Here is an 18,558-nt window from a genome sequence, read left to right as displayed (position 1 = left end):
CTCTTAAATGAATTCGTACTGAAAGGCTCTAAAAATGTCACCTGACACACAACCAAAACACCAGGGGAACGCTCCATCACAAAGCTGCTGCTCACTCTGTATGAACACTATCTGATGGCTCTGAACTTTGGTTTTTAACAGCTTTTGAAGTGTAATGAAGTCAAAATGTCTAGAGATTTGCGCCTCAGAACTTATCGTCTTACCTGGTTAGAAACCCCTGGACTGAACCGAACTCTGTGGCTAAAACTAGCTCTGAATCTGCCTTTACATCTGAATTCTAGCCCATCTGGTTAAACCATAAATGCTGTCATGATTGCAGCCTATAAAGCATTCTTGATAAGCTACTGTTATCCAGAAAATGTATTTAAAGAAGTCAGATTTTATTAAATCAGGACCTGATCTAATAGGATGTGAGTGTTTAGTGCATACACTGTCTACATTTTAAGCTCACCAAAGAGCCTTATATATATTTTGCATCTGTCATATGAATTTAGAGAAAGTAGGCTCTGTTCTGACAATGAATTATCTTAACTTACTGATTTGGTGAAAAAGGAAGTCTACCTAAAGGAATTTGAAAACAAATTAATTCCCATGACCTGCACTGTTTTAATATAGTGTAAAAGGGAACAGTGATCACACACTCCAACAGCTGCGGCTGGAGAATCCATCACAAAGCTGCTGCTCACTCAGAACTGCAATTAAAATTTATGGTTTATGTTGTTGGGGGAGATAATTGATTCCTCCACCCTGAGCGCATTAGTGCTTGATGGGAAGTCGGATTATAGATGCTTAAAATCTGTCAAAAGTAAGTGATGGGGTTATTTCTGGTTTAAAAAAAATAATTATGAAAAATTAAAATGATTCACATCAAGGTGTTTGACGGAGGGAGAGAGGGGGAACTGATGACTGAGATGTTAAAAGGGGAGAGAGGACGGAGATCAACAAACATGGGGGAGGGGGGGACTGTTTAATTTAAGCTTTAACTATTCAGAGATCTCTTTGGCAAAAGAGAACTGAGAACAGTGACGGCAGCATGAGCAAATACAGAATATCTCCATAATCCAGTGCAGATGGTGCAGTGTATTGTATAATGTATTCTGTCTTTAGAAGAACCCAATTTGAGTTTTTTGTTTAACAAGCAGTCCAGTTTGAATTTTGTTAGACAATTGGCTGAATTTCAAGTATTTATAAAGCTGTACTGTACCAATTAGCTCTGACTTGAGTGTCTGGATTGGAGTGAGAACAATTATTGTGAAATGTGTGCAGTTTGGAAATTGAACGTTGACAGTTGGAGATAATCATCATGGTATCATCTGCATAAAAGACACTACAGTAGTGAATTGGGAAAACAATGTTTTAGTGTTTTCACATTTAACTAGAGAATTGTGTGCACACATGAAGGAGTTCAATGGCTCTCTTTGTTCACAGGACAAAACGTGGTCTCAGTCACCATCTTGGGTGTGACCGAAGCCCTACATCACCCCTTTCATGATTAATGTGGAGTCTGTGTTCAAATGCAAAGACAATGTTGGCCTCTAGTTTTCTCTGGGCCCCTGACTAATCTGACCAGTGATGACAAATATAGCTGCATGTCGTCATTCAACTGCTGGCTGGTCAAGGAGCAAAAGATGTGGGCTTCAAAGATAACTAGCAGACATTCTGGGGAAGACATGGTCTGATGATCATCTAACTTTGGATGGAGCAGCGGTCTTAAATTGAGTTTATTAGTCCCAAAACATGACAATCCAGAGTTTAGATCAGGAGGCAGAGCTGCAGTCCTACACGCTTCTCTGCACTTCAATTAGAACAGTTACCCCCAAAAAACTGTCTGTAGGAAGAATTAAATATGGACTCTTAAACATTAGATCTGACAATCAAAGCTTTATTAGGAAGTGGTCTAATATCAGATCCTAATATTGACTTATTCCATCTCACTGAAACCAAGCTGTGTCATTAAGAATATGTTTGCCTGAATTAATCCGCTCCCCCCAGTCATATTGATACTCACTCACATTCCTCAAGACTCCCAACGAGGAGGTGGAGCTGCTGCCATTTTCAGCCTTAGCCTATTAATCAAGCCTAGACCTAAACTTAATTATAACTCATCTGAAAAACTTGTTCTTAGTCTTTCACACTCTGTCTGGAAAACTTCACAGCCAAGTCCCATTTGTTACAGTGTCCTGGCCATTTGTCAATTTATCAAATTAAGTCCTTAGTACAGATCAAGCAATCATAGCATGTGACTTTAATATTCATGTGGACGTTGAGAATGATGGCCAAGCACTGCATTTATCTTATTTGACTCAATTGGCTTCTCTGGGTGTAAATAAACCCTCTCACTGTTTTAACCACATCCTCGACCTTGTGCTGGCACATGGCATCAAAACATTTAATAGTTATGGTAATTTTACTAAAATGAATTCTTACCGCTGGACTACATGTCATTAGACAAATGTCTTTTCTAGATGTCTGATAGTGCCGTAGCTAAAAAGGAAGCAGTTCCATCAACATATAATTCAATGCTATGTCTCAATACAACATTACGAATTTCAGTCCCTCTCAAACTGATACAGTGCTGCAGGCTCACTGTTAATGACTCTCGACTCCATTGCCCCTCTAAACAAGAAAATGATTAAAGAAGAGATTAGCTCCTTGATATGTCTCCCAAACCTGCAAACATGACACTTGAGACGATATGGCGTTCCACTAAAGAATCTCGCCTAGTCTGGCAAGAGTCTTAAAGCGTATGGGAAGGCTCTCTGTAGTGTCGGAGCTGTCTGTCACTCATCATTAATTAAGGAAAATAAAAACAGCCCCAGGTTCCTTTCCAGTATGTTAGCCTGGCTGACATGGAGCCAGAGCTGTATTGATCCATGTGTTCCTATAGAGCACAGTGGTGAAAACTTCTTTAATGCTACATTTCTTAACTATTGGAGACAAAATTCATCACCACCTGCCCTCAAAAGGCTCTGATTTAACCTCAAACACAGGAACATTAGAAACAACTGTAAAACCTTTTTGGTTGTTGGGTATTAATACCTCCTTTCTTCAAGCACATCAGAGTCTTTAGGCAGAGTCAGAGGAACAGGACATTCCTCCTCATCTTGTTGTTTGATCAAGGTGAGGTATCTTTGCAACAGAGCACTGACTTAATGTTTTTATACGCATTGGACACAGTTTTGTTTTTAATACCCTTCATTTTTGTCTTAGTCATCTGACCTGGACAGTTTAACCTTAACATTTCAGCCAACCTCTAATCCTTATGTCATGTATGAGGCTTCATTAACCCTAAACCTGCACTGGATCACTGGCAAGGCACTAGATTAAAGTTCAAGAGAACTTGAACTGAGGGGACACCAAAACATCATGCGGCTCGTCCTCAATGTGTGCGATTATGTGATGCTACCAAAGTTGACCCATTTGCTACATTCATGCGTCTGTGAGATGCCTGTCACACACATCATTATTAGTTTCTTTTTGGTTTGAGCGTCACTTTTGGGCCCCGCCACTGCAAATTTCTGTAGACCATCATCCCCTCTCTTCTGTGACATGGATCAAACTGGCTGTACTACAGAACCTGGTCTTGCATTTCCTCCAAATAACTGCACAACTTTGGACACCCATAGGCCATGAAAGCAACTATAAAGACATTGTCCACCTTGTTTGGGGGTGAGATTGTAGCTTTTGCTGAGTCCACTGAATCAAAGTTGCTCCCACTGAGAAGAAATACCATTTCTACTGGTAGAATGTGTTTATTCATTATATCATAGTCTGTATTGAGATTATGATTGAAGTTATTATTTCACAATCCCGAATGTGATTATGGTGCAATTTGAACACTGGAAACTATTCACGCATTAATATAAATGTTTTAGTGAAAATTGAAATGATGTAAGTCGTCAAACCAGATGCTCAGAAAGATCAGCCTCACATGTGACTGAATAGAAATGATCAATGATGTAATGTGGTTCTTGCTGACAGACTCTCTCTGATCTTAAATTACATCCTTAATAATAAAAGTTAATTGGGCAAATAAGAGATCGTAAAGATCTGTCTAATGAATTAAGTTCAGAGTTTAATCTGTTCCGTCTTTTTGTGTGAGTGATGTGATCTCTTGGATCAATCCGATCAGCTGCAGCAACATGTCACTGAACAATAGAGGTCTTTATAACTAAATCCTGCCATATTTTACTGAAGCAGAAAAGTTTATTCACTGACTGCGATAATGGCAAACTCTCTCTTCAAACGCGAATCTCGTGGGTTTTCTGATGACCTGTGCCATCAGCTGTACTGTCTAACATAGCACTTATGTTACATTGTACAGTTTGGTCCAGCACACCACAGCCAACATGTGGTGAAGAGGGGACCTGTGGATGTTTGTCATCACCTATTCTGTGTGTTCATGCAGCCAAACTCTGACCCACTCCTCCTTTGACTGCTCACAAGTTGAGTACCATCCGTTAAGCATGCAAAATGATGTATTGTGATTCATATGCAGCTACACTAAGATCACTTTCATGATCACAAAGTTTACACTTAATGGTCCAGTGCATTATAAAATTGGTTATAAACAGCAACATGCAACAGAAAGCTTTAAACTTCCACTGACTGTCTCATTTCTAAAACATGTCTGAGAATTCTCTGCATAATCCACTTGGGAGACAATTTTAAAAAGCTTAAGTTTGGAATATAAGCACCATAATGCTAAAAAGATGAGGTGGCTTAAGGTGGCTTTATACTGTGCGACACACCAACTTTATTGCATGTCACACTGTGTGAGCTAAAATCTTTGTTGTAATCTTTATCAGACTATCCATCAGTTAGAGGTATGTGAATTTGTGTGAATCATGATCATCAAAAATGTTATGCCAGCCTGTGTTCTGTATAATTTTGTGATATTCTGGTTGGTTTGTAGAGTCACTGCAGCAATTGCAGTGCAAGAATGTGGTGCTAAAAAAACACTTTGTCCGATTTGTCATGTAACGGGTGATTTTTAGAGAAGCTGCAGCAAAATCCTAGACACCAAAGATTTTACCACATTCCCCTCCTGATTGTTAGCTTCTATCTCAGACAGCCTCCAAGCTAAAATGTCATTTAATAGCAGGTAATATTTATATGTTGTGGATATATTTCTCTCACTGTCCTATCCTCCCTCTTTGTTGTAATGGCTATTCACTGCTCGTCTGTAATCACAGCTGTGAACAAGACTTTTAAGTGGAAGCAGACAACTTTTTGCTTCAAGTAAACTTTGATTGCACAGTGTAATGGCTATAGGATAATGACACCATCAGAGTTCAGACTGGTTCACTATAAGATTGCTTTCAGTATGCGGCTCTGTCTGCCAATGGGCATCATCTCCTAAGAAAATGAAGGCTTGATTTACAGCGCAAAGGATGTACATCAACCATTGGGCAAGGTTAACACTTAAAGGTTGTCGAATTGCGCTCTAAACACATGCACATACATATTATTGCACGCTCATTCGCTCATTTTATGTTGTGCAAAGTGAGCTTCCAAAGGAAATGTCAGAGGGCATGTTGAGTAATGAGAATATTAATCACAGCAAATTAGACTCAAACAGTTGCACACATACAGTCTGATGTACACCTGGGCGCACATGCAACATGAGCACAGAGCCATGTGACACTTGTTTACTGTGCTGCCATTCACTTCCATCCATCATCTCCCACCTCTTGTCCTTTTTCTCCATCCTGCAGCTGATCACGACAATGAAGACAAATACTGCTGCTCATCCTCACCAGTGTCCTTGTTCTCTGGGTCCAGCCTGAATGTGGACGTTCCCTCCGTCTTTGCCCTTTGCTCTTACACTCTCTTTCTCATCTGTTAACCTTACGTAAGTGTCGCTAAGCATTGTGTGGCTCGGATTCACAGGAATATTGTGGAAACAAAAGATGCTGTGCCGCTCGAGGCAAAAAAATATAATGGAAAATTGGCAACAAGGCTTCCAGGAATAAAGGAACAAAACACAAAAGCTTTGGTGCTGCTGAAGAGGCAAAATATAATTAGAATTGGGCCGGAAAGCTTCCAGCAGTATCTTGAGTTTTATATATTTGAGATTCATTTCTTTAAATTTGCAGCTAATTTCTACATTATTTAGGACCACTGACAGTGCTCCTGCATAAATATATCATTTTTATGAATAGTAACACAATTTAGAGAGTTTATTGCTTGTTCACAGCTTACCAGCTGTGAACATTTTGGCAAACAAGACGAGGCGAGCCAAGCTCAGCTGGACTGTGATGGATCCTGTGGGGGAAATTGTCAGAGACTAATTGTGCCTCACCTCACGTAAGTTGCGGAAGATCCCTCCTCACTTCTCAGAGTGTGTGAGTATCCTCTGCTCTGAAACAGCTGCTGTGTTTTAGCTTGGAGTCACTTTGGATGACTGTGTGTAGCCTGTTTTTCTACGTGGAAGAGCTTGTAAATAAATGCAGCACACCTACTGTCATAATGTGAACCTTCAAAGATGGTTTGCTCACCATCACTGCAACAAAATGATACACCAGCCTGCTTTATAACATGTTTTACACTGTGGATAAAGGGAATTTGGCTGAAAAGCCTCCAACACATTCCTGCCTTAGCATGTTCAGATACTCACTTCACACAACCAGACAAACCAGAACAATGTCACACGGGTGTGTACGAGGCAGATGCAGATAATCCAGGCAGACAGGAATGATTTTATAGGAAGGATGCATGCAAGTAAGGATAGGAAGTCCAGACAGGAGGTCAAGAATCCACAGGTCAACATGGACGGGGCAGGCAAAAGGTGCAGGTAGGTACAGATTAAGGTTTCAGGGTTCAAGGTACAGAGGCTGGAAAGTAAAGGCTTAAAACAACATTGACGATCAGACAAAGAGCAGATGGGCTCATAAATACTGCGAGGCGTAATGGGAGTGATGAAGCAGTGAGCCGATGTAGGAGTCAGGTGTCTGGCTCCTAACTGCTCTGCATTCACACAAGCATTTGTTCCAGTCCCAGTTTCCCACGGCCACTTTTCTGCGGTGGTCTTAAATATCGAGGTTCTTTTTCAGCAAACTCTAACGTTCAAATTATAAGTAAACTTTTCATCTCTGTGCACCTTCTTTGCCTGTGCTGACTACAACATGGCTGACTCCTTTTTTTAAGCTGCCTGAACATCACATCGCTAATGTGAGGGAAGAGCAGCTCTCTAGTCAGAATCCATTTTCTAGACATTTTTGGAAAAATATTTCATATTTTGTGTAGTTGGTTTAAAAACTTCCTTACTTTTTAAAGCATCACTTCCCTACTCTCGATTGGTTTGCACACACATCCACGGTGAAGACACAAGGCAATTCAGACTCGTGCTGTGTTACTGAAAGTGTTGCAGAAAGAGCTGTGGAACATTGCTGATGTGACTTTTATATAAGAATGACTGTTTTTTTATTTTTTTTTGCATGTTGAATTGCCATCACATTTAGGAAATAAGGAGCATGTCTGAAAAGGTCCTAAATTTAGTCAAGATTTCTTCTGCAGAAATGGCAGAACAATAATCTGTTGCACCTCCTGAGTAAACGGGTATGACGGCTCATCTAAAGCACTTAAGTGAGAGTGATCAAAAAGTGTCATTTAATGAAACAAAAAATGAGCGAGACCCAGACATGGCATTTGGCATTGGACTAAAAACACTTTAAAGCGTTGCCATCATCAGCCGGGCAATGAAGACAATGGTCTGAATCAAACACCCAAAGCAAGGCCTTAAACCTCATTATTACTATTATCATTATTATTTTTCTCTGAAAATATATTTAGATTTAATAACAGAGGTGTCAAATCTGATGTGAAGCTTAAGAGTGTTCGTGGAGGACACGAGAAACTGCCAAAATCCAGATGTGCAAAGCTGTTAGAATCAGACAGAAGAAGCTGTGATTGATGATTTTTGGCTTTTGTCAGTATGCGGCACTGAAAGTAGGTTCCTGACAAAATGTAATATAACACAAGAGATGTGAAGTGAAACGATGAACACTCACTTTATGAAGACACTATTTAACAAGGCCAATTTATTTCCAGAGGGAAGCATCAGGACATCAGTCTGAATATATCATGACACAGTTTTGTCATGCCCTCTTTCCTACACTTCAATACACTCCTCAGCTTCAAGTATGCATGTTTCAATGAAACTCATCCGAAACTAATGTTGTAAAACAAAACCATTTTGAATATAATGACCCGCTGAAAGTGTCTGTAGACACATCAGACCATTCAGATGCGTTCTCCTATTTATAGAAAGTTGACTCAAGAATCTGACTTACACATTTAAAGTTATTATGAAGGGCACCTAAAACTTGGTGTGTATCACTAAGCCTGTTTTTCACTGAGGATGGTTTTGTTACTGCATGTTTAAGTTCACACTGCATACTGACACCTTTTCATTGAGAGGAAAAAACATTGGAACATTGATTCTGGTTATTGGTATTTAGGCTCACAGCTGTGGTTGTTGTTTGTCTGTTTTTACGTATTCTTATGTAACAATGAAAATAATTCATTTCATAATGCCTTTTTGATCAGACCAGGAAGCAGCCACCCCCTAATAAAGCATTTTGTGCGAACAGATACTAGAATAGATGCTCAGGCGGCACTTGAAGCGTGGTGACGTAGTGACTACGTGAGGGTTGTGTAATGGCTTGTTTTTGTTTCTGGTAAAATCAAGATGAAGAAGGCTGTTTTCACCCTGTTTCTCACTCAGCAGAGCAGATTTACTGTGTATACAATGAAATAAAAACAATTTTACCTCTTCAAGCAAATCCAATGATCTTGACTATGGTTATTTTAGTCAGTATAAAGAGGATGAGAGGATCTTTTAATAACATTTCATATCAGTCATCGCTAACTTAGGTTAACATGGTAGGCAATGATGGCACCATTCCATTTTAAACTGCTCTTATTTCCCTCTCAGTAGGAGACACTGAGGAATATAAAGGTCACTTAATGTGGATGGCATTATTTATTCGGTGTTGTTGTTGTTGGGGTTGATCAGGTGGAAAACCTGGTCTGACCTGCTGGAAGTCTCTCTCCCTGCTGTTGTATCAATACTGGATGCTTCATGGATATAAATTCCTGTTCAAGCTGGCTTGGTTGTGTCGCACAGAACTAACCATCAATAGATGATCCAAAAGTACTTAATTTTAGTTTATTCATGCAAGTTTTATTTGCATTTCTATTTATTGTTTTAGGCTGTTGACTAACTTGGTTTATAAATGTGTGTTTTTATTAGCACTATCTATTTTTGGATAACTGAAGATCATTGACAGAGGGTGGGGGGGATGGGATGAGGCCAAGTGGCAAGGGAAGCACATGTCTTGATGTGCTGAAAAAAACAATGTCAAATGCATAGACTGTAGCATGTGTTTTCAGTTTTTCATGACGATAAGAAGCTGAGACCTTGGCTTCTGTACAGATGTCGTCTGTAGATGAATCTTTAGCTTCACCTGTACTCCTCGAGGACTTAGCATTTTGAAATAGTAACTCATAAGTATGAGAGATGCAGAATTTGTTTCTTTACCTTTTTTCCATCGAAGGTTAAATGTGAAGGTCCTCAGAGAGGAGGAGGAGGCATCTGTCGTTTTTAAACATCTGCTGTTCAGTGTATGTTTGTATGTATACACACATACACACACACACACATGGCATTGTTGCTCCAGATGGCTCGGCTTCACGGCCAAACATGAAAGTTTGGAAAACGTACATGGAAAGAGACACCCGAACATAATTCAGAGACACACGCTTACACATTCAGACAAATTTCATTAGAATGGACTTTGTCACGCCGACAAATGGCTGCTCCACTTTCACGGCCCTTCAGATTTAATTTTGAGAGTTCCATTACTTCGCTTTAATTAAATGTGGAAAAGAAGACCCACAGAGGGAAGCAGACCAAATGCTACTTATGTGCACTTGATGGAAGCAAGTTTGGAAAACGATCATCACCTAGCTGGACTTCCAGGAGCAAAAACACACACATTTTAGTACATGAACACACACCACATGTCTGGCAGTGTTTTTAAAAAGGTGATTAATATTTAATCAGACGTGCTGTTAGCGAAGGATGTGCCCCCTTTGAGCGGCGGGATGATGAATGAGGGCTCACGGCGAAGGATGGCAAGATAAACACCGGAGCATCGCCAAGACGACAGCAGGAGGCGGGGACATCTATCACACCAAGGTTGCCACGACAACTTGTCGCCGGTTGTCGCCAGGCGACCGCTCTGAGCCGCCTGCCTCAGAGAGCCGTGGCCCTCAAACAACACACACAGCATAGGATCCAACTAATCACCAGGTTATACAACAGGAAGGGGAGGAAACAAAGGGGTGGGGGGTTTTGAATGGGGCCAAAATGGAAACACACACTCAAGAAAGGGAGTGGGGGTGGGTGACATCTGGCCTTCAAGAGCTCAGTCTTGGTTTGTTTTTGAAAAACAAGATGAACCGTCGCCTCACATTGGGAGCAGAAACAAAATCACATTTACATGATAATGTGCGCATGTGGATCATATAATTGTTTCCAACATACCTAATATCTCTGAGTAATTAATAGTAATTTTCATGTAAATTTGGTATGAAATTAGTTCATGGTTTTTGTCTCTGAGCGACCCTGTTTCACAATGATAAGACAACACCGCCCCACCTCTCCTTCTGTAACTCTCTCTATAGTTTTCTCTTCTTTGTCCTTGTTAACAGTTTCTCTGTTTCCTCGGGGAACAAGAACTTCAATGAGTGAATTAGAAAGAGAGAAAAGATCCTACTGTATGTCTTCAGTAAGAGAAGCCAACCATCCCCAACATACAGTAGTAGTAAAATATTCTGGAATTTAGAAAAAAAAACCCTCACATTTAATTTATTTAGCAGATATTCCTCTAACTTACAATTTTCGATGACATCTAGGTCTTGTTCCCATTGCACTAACTGTATTTGCACACTTCCAAACAAGCTAAGGGTGTTTTCATGTGTTAGAGGTTTATTTTAATTCATTTAGGAAATGAGACCCGACTAAGTGGTAGCATGGAGTGATCATCTGCAGCTTGACGAGCAGCAGGTGAGCAGTGACTCTTGTTGGGACCTCTACCATCTCAAATTGGCGGAGACTATGTTTCTTTGTCTAATGAGCAAATGGGCTCTCTTTGTGTCCTTAAGTTTTCAGCCACCATTGGTCAATGTGTGGCACATGACCCCTCAGGTCAATCAAGGCAGAGTGTAGGTCACCTGCAGCATGGTTCTTGCTCTTGACTGGCTTGTAGACCCTCTGCTTTTCAAAATTTGAAGCGTTGCAGTCGATACAGTGCAGCTACATGGAGATTGACTTGTTTTTCGGAGACCCACGGTGAAGGATAACTCAGACGGGCAGCAGCAGTTTACACAAACTGCAGAGGTCCGGTGGCAGAGCACATAAGCACTTCTCAGCCATGTCTGCTCTAAAGTTGCAAGTGAAATTCATTCTCGACCTTCATAGCAGCGCTCTACGAAACAATCTCACCACTAAACTGATATATTTTCAAGGTTGAGAATGAAACTAGAATCTCTAGCTTGGCATCACCTCGGTACTGTAAATGCTGATGCACAGGCCTTGGTGCAGGCACTCAGGGAACACAGTCTCAGTCTTACTCAGATTGATCTTTAGTTGGTATCGCTCCAACACATCTGTGTTGCTAGAATTGTTTCCACGCCTTTGCAGAAGTAGCAGTGTCTTGTAACAACCATGCACTCTGCTTATCAGACGTGTTTCTTGGTGGTTCTAGATTAAATCTCTAAAATTAAAAATCAAAAGAATTATAAATATTATATCCATCACCCTAAAATAAGATTTTGAGATGGTAGAAACTTGCATACAGCTTAATGTCGGCAACATAAACTCAGTGCAAGTAACCCAAAGTAAAAAACTGCATGAATCAAAGGCTGACTTATGTAAAATGACCCATGCTCTTAGAGTCTATGATGTCTTTGACCAAGAACAAAAGCAAAGTCAAGCTGCTATAAAGTTGGTAAAGGTGGGGGGGGGGCAGGTAATGAATGAGAATACTGAATAATATAGGAGGTAAAAGTTTCCCTCAAATCCCCTCATATTAATATTGTGGACTCTTCTTCAGTCTAATCCTGCAGATATAGAGCCTGGGTAAATCTGCCTGTGAAAAACGCTGACTCTGTGTTCCTCTGACCTCTCTTCCCCTGATTGTGAATGCAGATGGATCTACGTACAGTGATAATGCATCGGGCTCTCTCACACATCCATGAATGTTAAAGTAACACAGCAATGAATGCCACTAACAACAGTCATTTAGTCTCATTCATCACACTGTCAAAACAAGAAAGCAAATAAATTAACAAAATAAATCCACTTGTTCCCGAAACTTTTCTTGAATTGTCTCTCAAACCTGAAACAAAGGTTTGACTGTAAACTAGTATAGTATAGTAATTGTATAGTTTGTACATATGAGGTACCAAGAAAAAGAAGGGTGAAGGCGCACACACAGATCTTCAGGACAAAGCTGACAAAGCTCAATTTAACCAATTTATTCTGACTATGTAAACAAAACGTACCAACGTTTTTAAGCTCTGTTCTTATGAAAGTTGCGCATGAAGTCAAAAATGTTTACTTCTTGGGTGTAAAACTACCCAGATCTTCCGCATTGTTGGGCCAATGGAATACATCGTCTCAGGGAGCCCCCCTCGATAATGAATGGGAATAAAATAATTCAATCGTTCGGCTCTTCCAGACTTTCCGAATGTTATCAAAACGAATGGATTAAATTCTGATGGTGAAACAAGTAATTTCACGGGAGTAATGAAAAAAGTCTTTTTGGGCCCAATGGTGTCATGTGACCGACGCCATTGTTGTAATTACACGGTTTGGCCACTATGTAAATTTGGCTTCAAAGCCTGGCACACTTCCTGGGGGTTTGCTTCATCAGAACATTCAGGAAAGAGGAAATCATGTCACTTATACAAAGAAGTTAGTCGGTAATTGGCTTAAAGGGTCACACGGTAATTAACTTCCTGAGGTCTGACAATATGACGATGAACAGTAGGTGATCACATAGTTTGAGTTAAAATGAATTCAGTAAAGCTTTTGAGGCTGAAATCATCATTCAGTCCAGCAGGTGTCGTTGTGTTGACTGAGATCCAGTGCAGGTCCCTCTGGGAGAGGGGTTCTGGTAGACTGCCCCCTCTGACTGGACTTGACTGACTGGTATTTTCCTTGTTCCCAATACCAAGAAAATACTTACTGGGTACATGTGAAGAAGTACGGGATTCAAACTAATTTAGAACTAAATTACTCTGCAGATGCTTTTTTTTTATTATTTTAAATTACATGTTGAATAATCAGAAGGTACAAACCAGCAGACTTGGCTCTTATTGTGATACTTAAGCTTTGTTTACTTTAGAGCTGCTGACCATAGTGATCTGCAGGAACATCACTACGGTACATAACACACCCAAAACTTGGTTCCAATCTGCCTGAAGGTCTTTGGGGCTTTGACGCCTTCAAAACAAATCTTAGATAAATCTTTTTACCACTGCTTTGTCCTGAGGTGTTTTCACATGGTGCTGGTTTTTATCTCATCTTATCCTGCTGTCTTTATTGAATTTATTATTCTTTTTGTCTTATCATTATTGTTATGGTTATCTGCTTTTATGTGAAACACTTTTTGCTGCATTTTATGCATGACTTGAGCTACACAATCTTTATTATTACAGTATGGGAGAGCAGAGGAAGATGAGGGAGCGATGATTCAATAGTGAACCTTTTTATCCTTCTCGTTTTTATGCTTGTGACGTGTGCTGGAATATTTCTGTACACGGAGACACTGAACAGCCTTATAGCAAGACACCTGCTGCCTCTTCTCTTTTTTTGATCTTTTTACCTTCTTTTCACCGGTATCTCCTCTACCCCTTCCCGTGTTTGCTTCTCTTCCTTCACTTTTTTTTTTTAAATCAATTATTGGAAATGAAAGCAGAGGTGGACCCCCCCGAGGCTTCATTCCACCTGATACCAGCTCTGAACACAAGGTGACAGAAGTAACACCTCTTATTTTAGGTGATGCATCATGCTGATATACCATTACAGCGTATGAGTCATTTCTATCTGCCAGTCATGTAGAGGATCTGATTTCTGTCGGATTCTGTGGCAACGCAGCAACAGAATTCATTTTATTTTTGCTCTCCCCATCTTTATTTCAAATGGAGGCTCAGTTTTCATTTCAAGTGGTGGTTAGAATTAACGCTGTGCATGTTAGATCTGTTTTCCCACCAGATTTTTGTTTTGTTTTCTTGTTTTTTTTTAACCTTTTTTTAATGGATAATTGATGATGCATTTATCTGTGACTAGGCTTGTAAAGAGCTACATAAACATAATTACTGTATTTATTATTTCAGCCTAATCTGAAATGAAGAAAACATAACATATTGACTATATGACAAAATATATAATAATAAATAAAGATTTATTATGAGATTTGAGGTCATTGGATGAAGATTGATTCTGTAAAATGTCCAGTACATGAGCCTACATGTGCTATGGAGTTGATAAAAATGATTGTACTTCTACTTTAATTCTATAAAACGCAGTAGTTTGTGTTAAAAAATTGAAGATTTGAGCAACAATGTGGTGTTATGCTGTGTGATGAGACTGTTCAATTACTAAAAAGCATCAACAGCAGATTAAAACTCTGGTTTCAAATAAAGTGTAGTTCTGTCTGCATTTGAGGTAAATGTACGGTGGTATTAAATGTCTTGAGTGTAAATAACACATTTGTTTAACAGCTAACGACAGGACAGAGGTGTAAAGGCTGTACAGTAATTAGTTTGACAGTGTAATCTATTGTTAGTCTTCAAGAAATAATTAGCCTTGACAGGAGTGACTGATGTCCACCTCGCCCTCTCCCGTGCATCAGCAGCCACCAGAGGGAGTCCTGACTTCCACGGGGTTTGACTGAGTCTGTCTGCCTCCAGCTGCAGATGGATATATTCAGGGCTGACACTTGTGTGTATTTTTAGTGAGACATGCCATCATAGATGGAGGTGGAGTTTGTCTCATGCTGTCTTCTCTTTGATTAGTTTAACTGTCTCGCCCTGCAGGGGTCCAAACACAGAGCTAAAGATGCAGCCCCTCATGCTTTTTAAAAAAAAACTTTTTACAGCATTGTCATCTCTCAGTGGTCTCTCTCTATAAAGCAACATAGCTTTTTTATTTCCTCTGCCTATAAAGGAAACGCATGCTTCACTTACCTTTCACAGGACCTGGTCCACTTAATGCAGGGACACCCATTAGTTTCCCTGAATTTATGTTTGTGTTGTATTTTATATTTCCAAAGGGAGTCCTAGAAGCCTGCTCTAATTGCAATCATCAGTTTATCTCCTCTCTCTGGAGACTCCGTGCTGCCCCTCGTTGTTTAACGGAGACTAAATGTAGTATTTTATGGGCTGACTCAAATCATTAAACCGCCCTGCTTTTTGAATTAGCAGATGAAGTCAGCTATTTTCTTATTGTTCTAACCTCTTGTTGTTTGAATAGGTAATTAAAAGTTTTTGTTTGTTGTGTCGCTGTTGCCCAATGGGTGATAATTCTTGTTTCTGCCCCCGAGAACAACTAGAAAATCTTAGTTATGCATTTTGTACCTCCAGGTTTTGAAGTAACTGACTCTAAATTTCAATTTGTCACTTAAATGCAAGTGGAGTGTAATTTGTGTTTATAGCCTCATGCTACTTAAAAATAATTGTTGCTGCTGCACCCAAACCGTTAAATAACTTGAACCTTCTCTTGATCTTTTTGCAGTGCATTTTAATCACATCAGAGCAGAACAAGATGCTGTATAATACAAATGGAAATAACAGATATCATCTTTTGCCTCAGCATAAATTCAAAGGAACATATCAACTTTTTGGGAAATACAAATTCCTCTTTTACCTGCACAGCAAGTGGTTTTTGGTTTACCTGGTTTTTGCTCAGACTAAATCTTCATTTAATGACTTTTCATTTGAGCTTGGTAGTATTGCTAATATAATGACAACCTATAAGGTTAGCTAGAAATTGCTAACATAAGTTAACAGATGGAGCAGCTCAGTGTTTCTCCTGAAACAACTTCAGCAGTAAGTAGATTTATCTTGTAAATTTAATCTTTTGTAGTTCATTGTTGGGACTTATTATATAGCCTATTATGGGCCTGTAAAAAATTGTTTGTAACATTTGTACGTGCTGTTACTCACAGGATGTACAGGTCTTAATGTTAATTTTCGTGTGTTGGGACAAAGCCAGGCTCGTTTAAAAACTGTCTTCAGTTATCTTTATTACAGCAGATTAAACTGCTCCAACATTGTTTGTTTGTCTGTGCTTACATTCTTGAAGATAAACTGCAGGCTCTATTTTCAGGAAGCTAATTTCATAAAGACACATCGTTTAAAGCAAAAATCAGATAAAAGAGAGGGCAGAACACAGACGGTCTCCAGCCCTGTGAACAAAAAGGAGACTCATCAATAATGTCAAGACATCAATTGCAGTGGAAACTTCCTCAGAGCAAATTTACAGTAACTCACAGGGATTTTCTGCAGGGCACACCAGGGAAAAAAAGAAAAACAAAAAAATAAGGATGAAAGTTGCAGAGGACATAATTGCAGGGCTCAGCTTTAGTCTGCAGGCACATTTGTGAAGGAGGGGCAAGATGAGATCATCAATGACTCCACATTTCACAGGCTTCCTTGTGCACCTATCAACTATTTCCCTCAACCAGACCCACTCTTGGATGATGGAAGGATGGATGGATTGACTGATTTTTCATCAATCCCCATAGGGACAGATCAGTTTTACAACAGCTAATTAACGCAAAACATACATAAAACTCACAAAAAAATAGGGTAGGTGAGAAACAACTACATGTTAACTCATTAGTAAAATGATTTATGCATCAGTGCCAGTATATTACACATAGTAAAGGTGCAGAAATGCCATTTAAGATGGTGGTTGTATCAGTCTTAGTCTGTGGAAAGCGTGAGGCTTCATCTCCTCTCCGCCTGTCAACAGAATCTAAATGATATATGACTGACTTTTGATTTGGTTTTTATTTATTTTTGTTTTATGTGATCAGTTTACTGCGAACCAAGTGAGCTTCTGGCTGAGGCTAATGTGTTGCTAACACACAATCTAATACTTAAAATTACTGTTAGGCTGTTGTTTACTCTTGTTGATCACTGGCAATGTAAGTAAGTTGACAGCTGTTCTATACATTTGTTAATCTAGTGTCTTTGTTGTTGTTTTCCTTCACTGGAAATATCTCAATGCTCTGTGACACACTGCACTGGTCAATCATTTTGATTTGGCCTAACCCTAGTTGTGGTATTTTATTATTTCATTGAATCGGATAATTTTTACTGTTCTATCCAGTAAAAAAAACTCAAAGACCAACGCTCCTCAACCTGTTATTGGAAGTGTTGTTGCATAGCTTTGCACTTGCACACAAACTGATGGCAGAAGAATTTGTGATGCTACAAGTAATGTGACTTTAGTAGCGACAAACAGGAGAACAAGTTCATCCGAGTAAACACTGGCTGGGAAAATCAAGCCTCAAACTGCAGCCTCACAAATGATTGAGTCAACTTTTTAAGTCACTGAAGCAAAGTTGGATCCCACAAAGAACTTTCTGAAGAAAACATTTTTTCTTTAGTTTCTTTTAGAAGGTCATTTTCTGTCAGGTGTGACATTTTTGAATGTCTATATCTCAGCTGCCTTAAACATTTGGTTGGCATTTCCAGAACCGCACAACCTCCATTTCAGATAATGGAGTAGAAGACTTATCTTCTCAAAACCTTGTTATTTTACTTCCTCTTACTGGTCTTCATGTTTATTTTATAGTTTATCATCCGGACTCCAGAAAAAGACACATGTAGCATAGCAATAGCAACACCCTAATATGTATGCTCAATTAAAATACTCAGTCAACCCCTAAGACCCTCTGAACCCTTTAAACACATCTCTTAACATAATTTTTTTCTTTTGTTTCCCAGTTATACCTGTGTCTCTAGAAGGAGCCACAGTGACGATGATGACTGTAGTGAATTCGTTTCAAAGGTAGATTCTAAGCACTACAAAAGCTTCCCTACAGACTTCTGAATGGCTGCTGCTGTTAATATCTAAGAGCTCTTGGATCAATAAAGTCAAGCCTCTGCTCTGTGACCCTCCTCGCTCATGCTGTGTGTATTTATTTATTTATATATATATATATATATAAAATATGAAGTCAGAGACAAGAACAGAAGGGGAAAGAGAAACCCTTTTCAAAAAACAAGCTGTATGCCCTGCTGTATGTGGTGTAAGCTGTATGTGATGTTCAAAAATTCATGCTGCAAGTATAACTCTAACATATACACAACTGTTATTTTACCAGTTTTCCTGTTGTTTTTTGCAATGAGTCAAAAGCTTGAAGGTGCTACACCACCCAAAATGTATCCCTCTGTATGAAAGACTTCTCTTCTGTAGGGAGAAAAGTGACAATTGTGCATTAAGAGCAGCAGAGATGGTCAGGTTGAATTCGT

The sequence above is a fragment of the Pempheris klunzingeri genome, chromosome 21, assembly GCF_042242105.1.
Source record: "Pempheris klunzingeri isolate RE-2024b chromosome 21, fPemKlu1.hap1, whole genome shotgun sequence".
In the NCBI taxonomy this organism is placed as follows: Eukaryota; Metazoa; Chordata; class Actinopteri; order Acropomatiformes; family Pempheridae; genus Pempheris; species Pempheris klunzingeri.
The sequence above is the reverse complement of the archived record's forward strand: the minus strand, read 5'-3'. Positions refer to the sequence as shown.